The 17,455-nt window shown below is 34.9% G+C and overlaps 1 long non-coding RNA gene across 1 annotated transcript; it reads left to right on the forward strand.

The window, feature by feature from the left end:
- The first annotated feature begins 11,314 nt into the window (after positions 1-11,314).
- LOC108302646 lies at positions 11,315-13,613 on the forward strand. Its single transcript, XR_001824439.2, has 2 exons — positions 11,315-11,378; positions 13,442-13,613. It is a non-coding gene; the product is annotated as an uncharacterized LOC108302646 (long non-coding RNA).
- The last annotated feature ends 3,842 nt before the right edge of the window (positions 13,614-17,455 follow it).

Genomic DNA, 17,455 nt, shown 5'->3' on the forward strand with positions numbered 1-17,455 from the left:
GGTATTACATAAAATATATCTTATCATCAAGAAAATCTGGAGAATGTATTGATACATTGCTAAGGTAGTTCCGTAAAGCTTGGGAAGAAGAAATTCTCTGGTAAATGAGATGCAGGTGCTGGAATTGCCATAAAAGAGTACTGAGGAAGGGCTGACAATACTCAGAGATGAAGGCATGTTAGAATAGATATATTCTGATATATAAGAGAATGCTTTAGGTAATTACATTCTTCAAGTGCCTAGAATATGCCCACTCCATAAAGTATTGGGAATTCTCTTGTATGGGAGCATAGTCATTGTTGTGAAACCTGGAGAGATCTATTCTCCATAGGCCAGGTTTACCAACAGGAGATTTTTCGATGGAATTGGACTTCCAAATATTAATTGAAATGTTAGAATTTCAAAAAAAGCAGTAAATAACCATCAAAAGCAGAATGGTTTATTTATTGTTTCGGGAAACAAGACCAGACTGAAAACCAAGGGCGCCTGAAGTACACCACTTCATTACACGTCTTTGGACTTTGGAGCCTGTGATGTTGAGATATCTGTATCTGTCTGTCTGTCTATCTATCTATCTATCAATCATCTATCTTAATTATGTATGTATGTATCTTTCTATCCATCTATCTATCCCTATTTATAGCTTACAGGTAGCTGAACACATGGAGGCTCACAGGTGAAGAAGAACTCATCCATCCACGTGCTGGGGCGGGGGGTGACACGCCCCAACTCCATGGGGATGGAAGCTCCTGCACTTGAGACCCTTCCAGGTCTCACCATACATGTCTTTTCATCTGGATGTTTATTTCTGTCCTTTCAAATATACGTCATAATAAACCAGTAAGTGTAACTATTTTCCTGAGATCTGTGAGCTGCTCTAGGAAATTAACCATACCCAAAGCGGGTGTTGTAAAAACCTCAACTTGAAGCCAGTGGATCATAAGTTCCCGCAGTCTTGTGACTGTGGGGAAGGAGCGGGAGGTCTTGTGGGACTGAGCCCTCACCCTGTGGGATCTGACACTATCTCCAGGTGGACAGTGTTGGAATTGAATTGGAGGACATGTAGCTGATGTCCATTTCTTGCTGTATGTGGAAAACCCCCCATACATTTGGTCACAGAAGTCTTCTTCTGTGTTAATAATTGTGGTGGTGTAAGAGCAAAGGAAAACAGAGATTGAGAGTTTTTTTTTTTTTTTTTTTTCTCCCCAAAGGAATAGTATCTATATAATGCTTGAGAATACTCCTCTGAGTAAGCTTTATCCAAAGAGAGTTCTTCAACAGGTTCAGACTGTAGAAAAGCAGCCTGGCTATTTTCTAACATGTGCACTGGTAAATCCCATGATGCTTGAGGTATCTGGGAGAGATAAGGATGCTATATGGATTCTCTGGCAAGCCCCAGTAGAAGAGCCACAGTGTGGACCTAGGGTTCTGAGACTGATCACTATTCAAAAACAGCCTCTAGCTTTGGTGCCATCAAACAGCGGTTTCTTAGCATGTCTTTCATGTGACTATGCAAATAGAGCTGCCCATCTTGACAGGTCATTTTGTAAAGTCAAATCTACAGATGTATAATATTGAGTAGGCACAGAGGCAACTTATCATGTGATAGAAATAGTAAATTGGGGATTCGTTCAAGTAGGTTTGAAAGGCACAATGAACGTGTAAATACATTTGGCCTTTGCCTGCAACAGGTGTCACCGACTGCAGTGCACAGCCATTTCTTAGCTCACATATAATTTTTTTTTTTGCAGGACTACCACAACTGGATGATAAGGAAGGAAGAAACACATTTCACAGACGAATGAGATCAATAGGTTGGCATGAGTGGAAAATGGGTTGCCATTGCAAAAAGGTGCAGCATGTAAGTATCTCTAAAAGAAAGAAGCAAAGGGAAAATTCTCTTATAGAGGACAGAGATGAGAAATGAACAGACAGTAATCTACTTGGTGTAGAAGGTGAAATGTCTTGCAGCAAACATATGCACAGGCTTTGGTCAGTGGTAAATTGCTCTGCCTGGTGGTATCAGATCTAAGAAAGCAAGGTTGGAAAAGTAGAGACAAAGAAGACATGGCAAGAGGCATACGACTGGACCCATGGGATTTGACACTGAATGTGTGGATATTTGGTTTTTCCATTTGTTCCACCCCAGTGGAACAACTGAACCACCACGCGGATAGAATGATTTGGGTTGGGTGTGTTATCCAGCCTCTGTCTTTAGCCAGCTCTGTGCTTGGGTTTTGTACACATGAACGGAGTAACTCTGGGAAGGATAGGAAGCTGTGGATGGTAAGCTAGCTACTTGAACACGAATGCTGGCAGTGGGAAAAGAAACAGAATGACTGGTATACAAGAAGATGATAACTAGCAATGATACTCTCTTAGAACCTGCTCTTCACTCCAATACAAATCATTGTTTCGTTGTTGTTGTCATTGGTCTTAAGGAACTGTGACCAGTCACAAATACAAAGACAGAAGATATTAGACTTAGTGTGTGTCATAAATGGATCTGAGCAGTACAAGGGGTGGGCTGCAGCAGACATTTAGGCTCACAGCGTCTCAGCACTCATCGTCATAATTGGAGGCTCCGTGGAAACCACCTGCCAGTTGGGCTGAACATTCTTTTTTCTAAGGGAATATGTTGGGCCTGTATACATGATAAACGAAAAGCAATAGAAATTTATTTTGAGAAATCACCTTCAATTAAAGAAAAATGGGGATCTGGTAGATTCAAACCCCAGTTTCCTCACCACTCATTAAGGATCGCTCCAAGGCTGAGCTCTCCTGTTCCCCAGAATTCCCAGTGTAATCAAGCTGCAGGGTCTCTTGGTGGTAAGTGGTTAGTAGATGTCTTTCCATTCCTGGGATCACCTACCAAGGAAACTACTGTCTGCTTGTCATCAGTTCTTCATCTCAGGGTCTTCTTGGACAATAAATCCATCACACATAAAAACCATCTATTTTCTATAATTACATGAAACATGCATTCTGAATGTTGTGTTGATAACTTTCTCATGTGGATTATTTACCTGTATCCTGATTTTCCCATTTAGATCTTTATTTTACCATGACTCCTCCTTCAGTAATATCTGAATAACAGCTCAAAATATAAAAGAGCAATGAAAGAAGTACCGAAATCAGTAGAGTGAATCAAATCTACTGCATGAAAAATGCAAGATCATGAATATTTATGCAGGTTTTTCCTCAATTTTTGCCCTATTAAGGAATGACCCTTAGGTTTAAAAGTATTCTAGAACATATTAAGTGCCACAGAAGGTTCTCACTCCTATAGCTACCTTCTCATTCAATTGCAACGTAATGTAATTAGATTTCATGCATTTATGTGGAAATAAATAAATAAATAAATATTTGAATGCATGGCTTGTCTGAAAGCTAAAATAAAGTATGAACACTGAATTATAAAATGGGTTCACAAGGGTTAAGTTTTACTATTCCAGTCTTCCAAGTGGCATTTTCATCTCTTGAAATTTTTTTGAGAGAGAAATTTAGTGTCGTCATATGTGAGTGGTTCTTCAATTACTTTTTAATGCAAATTCACCCTATGTAAAATAAGCCCTTTACTTTATATAGTAGTAATTAAACTACTGAACATATTTGAGAAACACTTACTTTTTGTGGATTTATACAAAATCGCTCTTGCAATTAATGTCAGGACTGCAAAGATAAGCGCCACAGTCCATTAACACTTAACAACCGTATCAGCTTGACCAGTGACTGGAAGTAAAGTGCTGATAAATTTCATACATATCATTTGAGAAAAGCTATAAGCTATTAGTTTATAACATACTTCACTAAGCAAATGGAATTAATAATAGTGAAGGATAAAAATCTTTTGAGCATATATTAGGTTTTCTTAATGAAATAAGGCAACTTCTTTGAAAAAGCATAACCTTTGAAATACATGTCCACCAAGAGTTCTTGTATGCCCAAAGTCAAAATCGTTTTTGCACTATAGACAGATCATTTGTCTTTTGAAAGAAAACATCATCATAATAGTGTTGGAAAAGTTTATTCCAGATCATTTTATCATTTGAATTTGTAAAACTTCTGTTTTATTTTTTATATATATTTATATTTTGGGAACTTAAGATTTTTCCTTTCTTATTTTTTTTTCTTTAGATATTTTTCATAGATAATACTTGCAAAGGAAGTTAAAAGTGTTTTTTTCTCATCATAATTGGTCTAGTGGGCTTTTGTCCTCATCAAAACCAGTAGTACATTTTCCATTGATTTCCTCCTAAGTTCAGTTTCTTCCTATAAAAGATAAATTCCATGATTAATAACTTCAGTTACCCTCTTGTAACTATTATCAATGTCCTTGCCTCATTGATCCAGTGATACAGGCAGCTGGCAAAAGAAACTTGAGGAGAAAAATAAGAAAACTCTAAACTATATCTTAGCAGTCACTTGAAATTCTTGATGCTTCCCTAGCTAAAATGTTTCCCTATGATCACAATGAACTAGTTTCAACTCCTAGATTATCATATACTTACTTCTGCCACCTGTGTTACCATTCTCAGAAGATGATCTAACTCAGCTAGCACTTCACACACAGCAATTCCGTAAGAGCATTTCCACAGACTCTATCCAGCTTTCCAAACTTTCACCTTCTGTGATTGTATTCACTTTCCGTTATTCTTCTACATTTCTGACGTCAGCTCTATTTGTGATTATTATGATTTTAACTTCCCTACTGCCCGCATCTTTGAGGCAGTATCCTCTTCCCCTTTAAACCTATACCTACCATGCAGGTGAGCTTCTTCCACTTTGATGGTTTAGTTACAAACTGCTTACAAAGAAATTTTTTCTCTTTGAGGTGCCAACTGTAACTTTCATTCTGCAGGTCTTCTTTTCTTAACTGGTAATCAACTCCAATGACTACGAAAGGACACAGCTGCCTTCAGATTTACTTAGAAGGATATGATGCTAATGAATGCAAGCCCTTTCTTATTTGTGAAAGCCCTCCTAGCAGTCCCACAGTAGTGCCAGGACTGTGGTCTCTGGAGTAACTCTGTCTAGTTTTCTGCCAGGTGCCGTTTACTAGATGTGACCTGTGGGGTCATTACTCACTCTGTTTCAGTTTTCTCTCTTCAAACATAGAGACAAACGTCATAATTCACCTAGGAGAGCTTTTTTGAGGACTAAACAAAATAAACTAATGTAAAAGACCCTCTGGTAAGTGTACAATAGTTATTGCCAAAAATATGATTTTGTACTAGCTATGATAAACTTCACTATTTTGCCTATAGATGCTTAATTTTTCCTTCAACGTCTATCTGAAATGTTAATTCCTCTGTAGCTTTTCCTGAGGCCCTCCTCAATTCATATTCCTGCAACTCATAACCATCACCACCATCATATTATATCATTTGTATTTTAATAGCATATATGTTTATATTTTGTATGAAAATACTCACTCAATATACCACTTCCTAAACTCTTCAAAAAACCAGCAAAAACCGTAGTGAATACCATATGAAAATAATTAAATCGATATTTCTAAATGAACAAATTTTATTTCAAAGACTCCTTTTAAGACATATGTATTAAATTTTTAAAAAATGGCAAGCTGTTGGGTTTGGAAAATATAAATTGTAAAATTGAATTTTAGCCAAATTTATCTATAGTAAATTTACCCTTATGTACAGAGTATACATTTTTAGTAGAGGCTAGAACTTCTGTAGATTATTTGGGAGAAAGTTTCTAACCCATGTAGAATATAAAGCTAAAGAGACATAAATAATATTTTGTATATAATATGCTCTTGTAATGGAAACCTGTTACAACCTAAAACAGCATTGTCTATTATGGAAGCCACTAACCAAATGTGGCTCTTCAGTGCTTGAAATGGGTTTGCCAAAATTAAAGTGTGCTCTAAATATAAAATAGACCATGGAGTTAGAAGCATAATATAAAACAAAGATTATCAAATACCTCATTAATCAAAGTTTATATTGATTTTATAATCAAGGTATATTTTGAATATATTGAGTTAAATTCTATGCTGTTAAAATTAACTTCACCTCTTTTTTCCATATGGTTACTGGATAATATATAATTACATACGTAGTTTGTATTTTATTACTACTGGGAAGTGCTGTTATATATAATGAGCCACAAGTAAAGAGGAAATTGAGGTGATTTCTGGTGGTATAGGAATATAAAAAGGATTATAAATGTAAATAGTATATGAGCAAATTAAGATAGTACCCTCATTCCTTTTTAAAATATTTCATTTCTAGCGTCTGTTTTTCTTTTGTTTGTTTATTGGTTTAGACAGTATTTTTTTCTCAAATTACAAATATGTAACTGACCTCAACTTTATTTTTCAAACTTCTCAAGTGTCTTAATGATATTTAGAAAATGAAAGTATAAGTTTTACTCAGTGGGAGACCACATGGACTTAAACATAGTTTGCTGGTAAAGGATTGAAGTCATCTTTGCAAAATTACGACAATGAGAGAAATCTAAGTTAACTGACTCCATCTTGCTTCTAACCTCACAAGCTAACTGTCTTTGCTTATTTCTGTATGTAGACCAAGCTAACTACAGGAGGAATTCAGTTTATACATTTTTTCTTTAACCTAAAAAAAAGAGTAGAATAATAATAGTCCCTTCCTGAAACTAACCTTCCCTCCTTGTTCAGGGATAGAAACTGCCTTTGTAACATTAATGAAAGACAAGGTTAGAATTATGGTAGTGGACTGAATTCTGCTAAGACTTAGGCATAGCTAAACAATAACTTGTCATTGCTTTCTAAATTGCTTTTTTGGGATTGCTTACTACTCAGGAGCCATGTAGCTAGTGGCCCCAAGATTTGTAACTTCCCCAATTGCCCCTGTAGACAACATCACTACTGTGAAAGTTAAGATTGATGTTTGAAATATTTTTCAGAACTTGCATTCTGATGGACCAACTGATGCCACCTGGGCTGGTGACCCATACCAGCAAACCCACCCAGCTGGTTCTATGACCCCGACCTAGGAGCTGACTCAGTACATGAAAACAGTTTCAACACTCCTATAATTTCATTTTAACCCAAACAATCAACATTGCCCATCCTCTAGTTCCCTGCCAAACCATTCTTAAAAACCTCTAGCCTCCAAATTTTCAGAGAGGTGGATTTGAGAAATATCTCCTGGTCTGCTCACTTAGCTACCCTGAAATTATTAAACTATTTCTCTGCTGCAATACCTGCTGTCTCAGTTCATTGACTTTTATTGTGCAGTAGACAGGAAGAACCTATTTGGCTGTGACAGGATCTTTATATTTCATACATAACTTTATGAGCATTAATTATTAACAAAAGAATAAAAAACTTGTGAGAGATTTTTGTTACCATATTACCTGAGGGAAGTTTAGCTGAAATGTGATACTTTTTAAAGAACAGTGTAAGAAAAAAAAAAAGTTGCCCCTGAAGATTATGATGTTTTCTGTATTTTGTTTAGAATTTATCTGGTGAGCTGAATTTATATTTGCAGTTTTTATAGACTCCCAATAAATGCCAAGTAGACCCTAGTACTCAAAGATTATAGAAAAATAGTTAGTATTGAATAACTAGTGTAATTTTAACACACATTGAATATATGTATTTAAGTGTTTAAACAAAAATGTTGACTCGTATTAAATATTATAGATGAACTTGACTAAAATTCAATTTCACTGTGATAGCAAGAACATTTCAATTTTTCTTTTTTTCTCCTCTCATTTATGTTGTTTTTTCTTTGATTAAACTGTCAGCTATGTACCACAATTGTAACACAAAGAAAAATAATCTGGTCTACAAAAATATCTAAATATTGAAGACTATGCCAGAATTTGGCAGAAAATTTATATAATTGTTTGTGGTATAATAGTTGCAATATTAAATCTGCAATGAATTGCAAAAAGCAAATAAGCATAATAATAAATTTTTAATCTAAAATTATTTTTTCTGGGTTTCTTGTTGGATTAAATGCATCAGAGTCTATTCCGAAGTCAAATGTATCTAATGTATTTTACACAGAACAGTGAACTATTCATTGATAATAAAAAGGAAATAGAAAAATCTTACTCCCTATAAGCAAATTTATCTATCTGGATTACTTCATGTATAGGAAATAAGGCAATTAAGCCCTCAAGAAAATAAAATGTTTTGCTGACTAAGGTTAAAAACTTCCTCTGAAAATACGTTTCTCTCATTTTGGCCCTTTATTTAGAATAATAATTCTCAAAAGCATTTGAGAATGTGGCCCTTTATTTAGAAAAGTAATTCTAAAGTCCCTGTTAGCAAGGCATATTCTCAAGCTCTACCCTGAACTTCCTGCATCATAGTTTTGGGATAGGGCCCAGCAATCAGCATTTTACAATCCCTCCAGGGGACTCTCATTCTTGCTAAAGTTTAAGGATCCCTGCAGTAGAATACGTTTTGGTCTATTTTTTATCATCATGGGAGAGGAATCTGCCAGTAAATAGAGAGTCAAGGTATTTAATGGAAATTAGTAAATAAATTGTCTCTCAAAGAGTCCACTATTAGTATATTACCTGTAGGGAATATAGACTCACAGGAGGACAAATATAGCAAGTCATTCTTAGAGCCTTCACCACACTATCATCCTGAAATGTACGTGAACTCAGTACATGAGGGAGAAAACAACACAAGAGCAGATGTCTTCTTTTTAAAGGCTTGTATGTATTGTATTTATTCAGTAGATATTATTGTTCTAGATGTATTACAAAAACATGTTTAAATTGCCTTATTATTTATTTATGTTGGTATCATTTTACCTAACCATCAGATTTATACATGGGAAGATGATTTGTCAAATCCATTTTGTTTTTATGAAATTAAAAGTCTTCATTTCATATAATTCACACTTTCTTGAAATAGAACACGAACTACTTGTAAGTTAAAATGTGTTCCACATGCATGTGTTATAAATGTCTGTGACATTTTCATCTCAAAGTTGATGAAAATGTTCTTACTACCTGTTAGTTGTACACAGACACTGTAGTTTATCCATGCTATTATCTCGAATTTAAGCAAAAATTGACTAAAATAAGCGCTAACAAAACAATAGGTTAAGAAAATGGTATTTAAAACCGTATAGGTAATAAATTATCAAGATGTTTGACACTTAAAACCCAGTGGAAACCTGAAGATTGAAACACAGAATATTAAAATTAACTGTAAAAGAGAAATGATACACTTCATTTTGGGGGGAATGACATTTACAATGTCATGTCAATTAAAAACAAAATAAATTTCCTTTGGAAGTACAAATGATATCAAACCTTAATATTGTTGGTTTGCCATGATTAAAATTATTTTCCTTTTTATCTTGCCACCAACAGAGTATTAATTAAATAACTGATTCACATATACACCCTAACCCTTTCTCCATTCCTTAGTACAATTATAGCTGTTTCAAGAAGACAGAGAACACATATTTGTTTACATCAAATGAAAAAATGTACATAAGTATTATGTACAGATTATATAAAACGTGATCCATTACTTACTCTCTCAACTATACATCACTGTTCAGAAATTAAGCAGCTGTCAAGCTTTTAATGAACAATAGGTGGAAGTCTAGCCAATTAGTTGCCTTGTGTTGTCATTATTTGATTTTAAAAAGTATTTTGTTCTACAGCCTTGTAATATTTTTTTATGGTAGTAAAAATATAACTACATATCCTGTGCCAGACATGCCAGTGGAGTTGTGATTTCATCATTCAGACATGCTCTGTCTTGTTTCTACTCCAGTCTCAGCAGCGAGAATCATGCCTGATCCATTGGAAGATAAAAAAATACTTGAAGAATGAATGAACTAATAAAGAATGAATAAATATACTGGCTATATATGTACGTACTAATGTTTTTCCAAAAATATATAGGTTAATTGGATGTTAACAAAAAGAAGATAATTTTTTTCTGCCAAATTAGTTCATCACTTTTTAAAATTTTCATTCATTTGAAAATAGTTATTGAGTGATTATTATGATCCATCTTTCTGTAAGCCATCCAGTCTGGTTATGATATAATTCCTAGTGGTGTCAGAGATTGATCCATAAATTCTTTCAGTGACCAAAGGTGGATATAAAAGCTTCAAAACTCTATGTATCTACTACAAAGGGCATATGTAGATTTTCTTTAATGTTCAAAATATAGTAATAATAGTATGGACAAAGGGTATATTTGTTGAGTGTCTTCCAATTTTTAAAAATACATTGAATCGCTTGTTGAACAGATGAAATTCTTTTGCATTAGTTACTAATCATGTATAACCGCAGATTTGTTTTGCACCCAGTCATTTATTTCTCCTAGAATGTATGCAGGTACATTTGAATTGTAATTTTGTGTTTGAATGTTTTCTGCAAATAGTCTAAATATAATGAAATGAACATCAAAACATGTCTTCTAAAGCTATTTGAAGTATGGTTCAAGACTTTTTTTTTCCAAGTATATGCATATGCATGTCTACTTTGACACTGACAACTTAAAGTAAAATTAAACATTACTTAATGGAAAATCTCTCTTGTGACCCTAGGGTAAATTTATTTATACCTGGACGCATGTATGTTTGTATATAAATATTAATGTACAGGCATATGTAGCTACATAGCTTTTAATGGGTTCATATTGAACATAGTGCTCTAAGTATTTCCATATTACAGTAGAATAATGTGAGCATATTTCAGTGTAAATACATATAAATTTATCTCCTTCTTCAAAAGGACACCTCAGTTTTTCTGAGTATATCTGTGGGAAAATCATACCAATTGCTGTAACCCCAAATCTTCAGTAGCTCAAGGAAAAAAAAACCACACTCCCCTGCTTCCCCCACCATCATCCAGCTCTTTGTGTTGCAGGCACCAAGATGGAGAGAAGAGCTGCAGCCCTTTGGGGACCCCAGACCTAGGGGCTTCCTGAGCCACAGCTGTAACTCCCTCTTTGGGGCTCTGCAGTTTCTGGCATCTGTAAGCTTCTGGTCACTACTGCAGTCCCCAACTCTAGATGCTGGTGCCTGCAACAGAAGCCACTTTTGGTACGTTTGGTCGAGCTGCAGTCTTGCACAGAGCTGGTGAAGCAGTTTCAATGAAAGCCAACATGCAGAAGAATAAACATAGATAGATTGAACCAACAGTGGGCTTTTTTGGTTTAAACTTGGGCCTGGGAGCAAATGCAAGTGATAAAGTCATTATGAAAGTGGGTTTAAATGATTGCACATTGAAAACTTAATTTTGAAATGTATAAGCTAATAAATTTGGAAATGGGCAGCCATTTGAAGATGTATACCCATCATGTATATTTTAGCATGAAGCTCTGGTTCCATGACTTCTGGAAAGCAATGGCCAGTCTCAGATTTAAGGATTAACAGGTATGTGAATTTTAAATATATTAAATTACATGTAACGCCTGGAAAATATATGAACAGTAGAGACTCAGATGTAGCTACTTAAGAATTTCTAAATATGAAGTGTTATTTGCTCTGTAGAGGAAGAGTTTAAGTAATTGACCGTCATTATCACTATTTTTTGTATCACTAGCTAAATGCAGCCATGGTGCCAAATTAAAGGACAGCAAACACACAAACCTGGAATTAAAATGACACCTTGATGCTTGATGTTAAGTTCCAACTCATATTAGAGACCGGATGACATTTTCATAGAAGTTTGCAAATTTTTCAAATTAGTGGTGCCTAAGTATAAAGTTGTTATTGTTTTCACCATTACAAATGAGTCCTTCATGTTAAAGTAACATGCCCGAGATTTTTGCTATTAATTGTTTGTTAGAGATGATGGTTGAGACATGGTACAAAAATTTCCTTCAAAAAGGTTGGTCATTTCTTTAAAAATAGGGAAATTGTATGCACTTTCTAGATGAAATTCACATACAATAAAATGCCCACATTTTTTTGTCAATGTACTTTGTAATGATTCATTGCAAATGTGTGTGTAATGAATCACACAAAAGTTGTAGAATATTTTCATTGCTTCCGAAAAATTTTCTGGGCCCTTTGAAGTACTCTGTTTTCCATGTTCCAGGCGACTAAATATTTTGTCATCTTAACATTTTTCCCTCTAGAATTCCATATCAATGCTACGGAAGTCCAAATTTGAATTCAGAATTTCAAATTCAAATTCAATTTCAAATTCCAGATATGAAATTTGAAATTAAATTTCCATATCTTTGCCAGTTATTTTTTATATCTGGAATCTATAAATCTCATAATTTAGACATTCATCTGCTGATGGAAATTTGTTTTCAATTTTTTCTTATTATAAATAAAACTTCTATGAACAGTTGCGTACACCTCTTTGTGCAGACATATATCTTGAGTACCTCAAAGCAGAATCACTGGGATATAGGGCAAGTGTATGTAAACTTAAAATGATCTTTTAAAATGTTTTTATTTTCTTTGGGACAGAGTCTTGCTCTGTCACCCAGGCTGGAGTGCAGTGGCACAATCATGGCTCACTGCAGCTTCAGTTTCCCAGGCTCAAGTGATCCTCCCATTCAGCCCCCAAGTAGTTGGAACCACAGGTACACATCACCAAGCCCAGCTAATTTTTTCATTCTTTGTAGAAACAGGGCCTCACTATGTTGCCCAGGCTGATTTGGAGCCTCTGGGCTCAAGTGATCCTCCTGCCTTGGCTTCGCAAAGTGCTGAGATTATAGGTGTGAGCCACTGCATCCCTCCTAATATTATTTTTTCCCCACAAAGAAGTAGCATTTTCCATTTCCACAATCGCATGATGAGGTATTCATTATTTCTGCCTTATGTTTCTTACCCTAGCCAACATTTGGAATTGTTAAATTTTTAAATTTTAATCATTTGTAACTGTGCAATGATATCTTATTTTTGTTTTAATTTGTGTTCCTCAAATAATATGTAATTATTTTTCTTGGAGTTTCAAACTGATAGTAAGTATTTTAGAAGATGAGATCAGCAGGTGCCAGTTCATGGTCCAGAAGTCGTGACAATCACACCAACTCCAGTCTCACTTATACTGAGGAAGTTTATCCAACTGGAGAATAGTGTACGTTTTCATGGGAGTTGGAGAATGGAAAAAATAATAATTAGGACCATTTCTATAATTTCCTTGAATATCTGAGTCGCCTAATAAATTGATCTCTTTGTTCATACAAATATGATCAAAAGGAGTACATCAAATCTTAGTTCAAAATCTGCCTTACTATGTGTGAGGTATGTAAACCCAGAAAAATAAGAATTCTAAAAATCTGAAATACTAACATTACATTCCAGAAGGATTGTTTGAGTACTACATGAGTCACATTGCAGGTGTGGGGAAAACTTTATTTTTTTTTTTCTAATTCTTAAAAGGCAGATTAGTTTTGTACAGAATACTTGAAGGGTTATTTGGGAGGAAATAACTGATTAACAGTTTTGATAAATAGTGCCTGTGGTACTTTTAGCAGAATTCTCCTAACAATTCCAGAATGGGATGCTAAGAAACACGATAGGCCAGGTGCGGTGGCTCACGCCTGTGATCTCATCACTTTGTGAAGCCAAAGTGGGCCTATCACGAGGTCAGGGGTTCGAGACCAGCCTGACCAATATGGTGAAAGCCCGTCTCTACTAAAATTACAGCTGCGCGCCTCTTGTCACAGCTACTTGGGAGGCTGAGGCAGAAGAATTGCTTGAACCTGGGAGGTGAAGGTTGCAGTGAGCCGAGATCATGCCACTGCATTCCTGCTGGGGCAACAGAGTGAGACTCTGTCTCAAAAACAAACAAACAGAAACACGGACACTGCCTGAGCACCCTCATTCTGCGTTTGAAGAAATACAGATACAATGGCAGAAACCATTTTCTTGGAATTACAGTAAAGAATCTGTAAGTGTTGGTGAGCATAACTTTATTATTTGACTACATGAATTATGAAATGCATGTAAATTGATGTTTTAGAGAGACAAATCAATACACAGTACAATTGGGAGTACTTCTTACTATATTCCCTCGTCTTTAGTGTCTGATAGTTTCAGATATCCTTCCTTGTGAGTTCATGGCATATAGTGTTGCTCTGTGATTTCCTGGCTTCTGTGGATTAGAACCATTTATGACATACATATTTCTCCATAGTGGCTTCTTCTTATATGTTGACAAGAAGCTCTTCTGGGACCTTCAGCTTTTCTTCTGTTACTACCTGTTGAGGTGAGAGCAAAAAGGATGGAGACAGCAAAAGAGCCACGAAGTGGTCCATTCTCTTTTCCATCTCTGACCCAAGGGTAAGTACCAACCATAACAGAGCTTATATCTGGCTATATATTTAAGGTTACTTTCCTAAAGACTCAAGTCTTTAGGATGACGTTGGAACCCAGATAAATTTTGAACAAGATAAAGATTATATCTTGGAGCATTTGGGGCTCAGCTATAACCTATTTCTTCTGAAATGATTTGATTATCCTCCCTCCAGGTGGAGGCAGCTTCACCTCCATTCCTCTCAGATATATGTGCATTTTGGGAAGACTCTTCTTCCATGACAAAGTGCAGGGTGGAGTCGAATCCTGGCTTATCCACTCTAATGGTGGTGTTCCCCAGTGTCCTCTTTTCTGTTCTACCACTTACACACTCTGACAGTGGCACCCTGTCAGCCCGTCCCGTAACACTGTAAACTGTTATTGGTACATTTTCCAAAGTTTAAGTTTACTTAGAATGTATATGATTTTTCTAACCTGGTTTCATTCCTTTTCATCAATCTGTATTCATTATTACATCAAGATGAATACACGTTCTTCCTGTAGTTTTCCAGTTCTTGGTTTCTGAACTTGGGATCAACTGTTTAAAAATTAATACAGTGACAGTGATAATCTGGCCTAATGCGATATTCAAAGGCAAATTGTGCATTTTCAAAATGACAGATTTTGTAGCCTTTACCACAGTTGTAATGTTTTAACAATTTAAACCCAATTTCCGTTAGTACCCTGATTTCTCCAAATATTTAGCAAGGAGAGTTTTTATAAGAAAGAGTCTAGGCCATGGAAAATTAACTTGCCTATTTCTCATCTCACACTTGTGAGAAAAGTGAGGCTGAGGAAGTCTGAATTATTTGCCAAAGGTCACAAGAGTGGTAGAGCTGGAATTCGAAACTAGGTCACTCTCGCTCTAGAACCATATTGCCTTATAAAATGTGTCACTGAATGAAACTTCCCTTAGCACGTAAAACTGTGTGCAGCAAAAATTCTGCAAGCTCCAGGGTCAAGTGCAATGATAGGTTTTCTTTGTCTCCAGATAAGTTGACTCCACCAAATCATATTTAATTCAATTTTTATTTATTGATCTATCGAGTTCAGGTATTAAGTGCTAGACATAAAAATGGCCAGAGGAAAAAAAAAGAATTTTGGAATGAGAGCAGAATGGATTATTTTCTTCTTTCTTTCCTCTGGTTCAAATAGCATATCTCCTGCACATGACAGTTTTCCTGTAACCTGGTGTAGTACTTTGAACATGTAGTAAAGCAGAAGTGACAGCACTGTAACTCATGAACTCCACTGAGATTGCTATGGTGTGACAAACCTGTCTTGGCTGTCTCTATGTAAATTAGGAATTCCTAAAGCTTTCAATAGGAAAGTTACTATGAACTGCTTCATTTCAAACTGAAAGCGTTGAAATGCTAATTAGGAAGCATTTTTTTTTTCCTTTAAAGTAACTTTAAATGACTTTTTGGGAAAGTAAGCACATTTACTCTACTTTTATGGCACAGATTTCTCCATAGGAGAGGAGAATGGCCATTTTTGTGAACTACTGTTGGATATGACATACATATTTTGGAAGTCTCAATGTTTGGATTTGACAGATAAAATGTTTATATTGATTGTATTGTATTGAAAGCCATTTTATGCAAATTAATTTAACACAGAATTTAATGATTTTGGATGCTAGGAGTGAGGGGAAAGAAACAACCTTTAAAGTTAACACTGTAATTTCCATCTTACTTCTGATTATCTCAGCCTCCACCAGAATAGAAAATGCTTATTCTCTTGGAGAGAGAAATAAACTTAATCTTTACATGGGCACACTCAAAATTGTTACTAAGCTTTTACATATTTTTTATTGTTGTTGTATTTTTTCACAATGTCCTATATGTTTTCTTTTTATTTGTGAAGTGAGGTGTGAGTGTGTGTGCCTGTGTGTGTATACACACATCCATGGGGGGAGCAAATTCTAAATAAGCTCAAGTAGAATTTAATTTTTCTAATTACAGAGTGCTCACAGAGCACCAAGCAATTGCCCAATTTTGCATGTAGCAGAAGCACAGCTGCCTTTTCTCTAACCTACATCTCCTCCTCTATTCCTGACCTTGTAAATGGCATGGATAATTAATCAATGGCATACACTGATGACATAGGTGTCATTCTAAACTCTGTTTTCTATTATACCTCCTCCATTTCCTTCTGTGTGGTTGATCAACCAAAGACCCATCTATTCTTTTTAATAATAATGTCTTCATGTTATCAAATATTCTAATTTCCATTGATATTCTGTGATATTGCATATATTTTATATATCTTTATAAAGGATTTCCCTTTTGGTGTCTGGATATCTTTGTGTTTATGGAAAGTAAATAAAAATATATGATGCATAATAAATACTTTATAATTTAATACATTTCAATTCTAAACATATCTACAAATGCATCAAGGTAATACCATTTTTTTGATATACACATGACTAAACATAGACACTATCATATGTTAAGCCCTAGAAAATAGTGATAAGGGTTGTTTCTGGGTGACACGGACAGAGGAATTGTGAGAAAATAGTGTTAAGGAAAAATCAGTTAAATGTAAATACATAGGTATGTATGTATGTGTGTGTATATGTATGTATTCTAGAAATAATTATTATATTGATATTACATTGCTAAATATAGGAATCAAATGCACTATTTTCTTTAAACTGAAATGTAATACAAAAAGTAATCCAATCATAATAGGGAAAGAAAACACATATTTCAGAGTAAGTTTAAGAAGTTTTCATTTAGACTTGCATTTATAAAAGTACACCACTCTTTGAGAAGAGATGGAGGCTCTTTATACAGAGATAAATCATCTGATCAACTACAGCTTTATGTGATTTGTTTTGCTTACTTGCTTGGCATTGCTGCTTTCTTTATATACTTTGTTTTAACCTTACATCTGGGTAAAAATTGGAACCTGAAATTTCCGACAATATGCTTCTGCTTCCACTGATTTGAGATTAGAGAAGATTCCCCAAAAAACTATGTCTGTAAAGAACTTCCAACTTAATTACTGTCTGATTTATTTTTACTTCATTCCTACATAAATGAAGCATAAAGTAATTATGATGACATTTTGTGAAGAAAAAAATCAATTCGTATATGATTACATCTAGTAACTATTACTTAGTACTAAATTTTTTGTCATTATAAAATATCTTTTGAATCGGTTATTATTATATTTTCACTATCCAG

Source organism: Cebus imitator, unplaced genomic scaffold (genome assembly GCF_001604975.1).
Source record: "Cebus imitator isolate Cc_AM_T3 unplaced genomic scaffold, Cebus_imitator-1.0 Scaffold42, whole genome shotgun sequence".
Lineage (NCBI taxonomy): Eukaryota > Metazoa > Chordata > Mammalia > Primates > Cebidae > Cebus > Cebus imitator.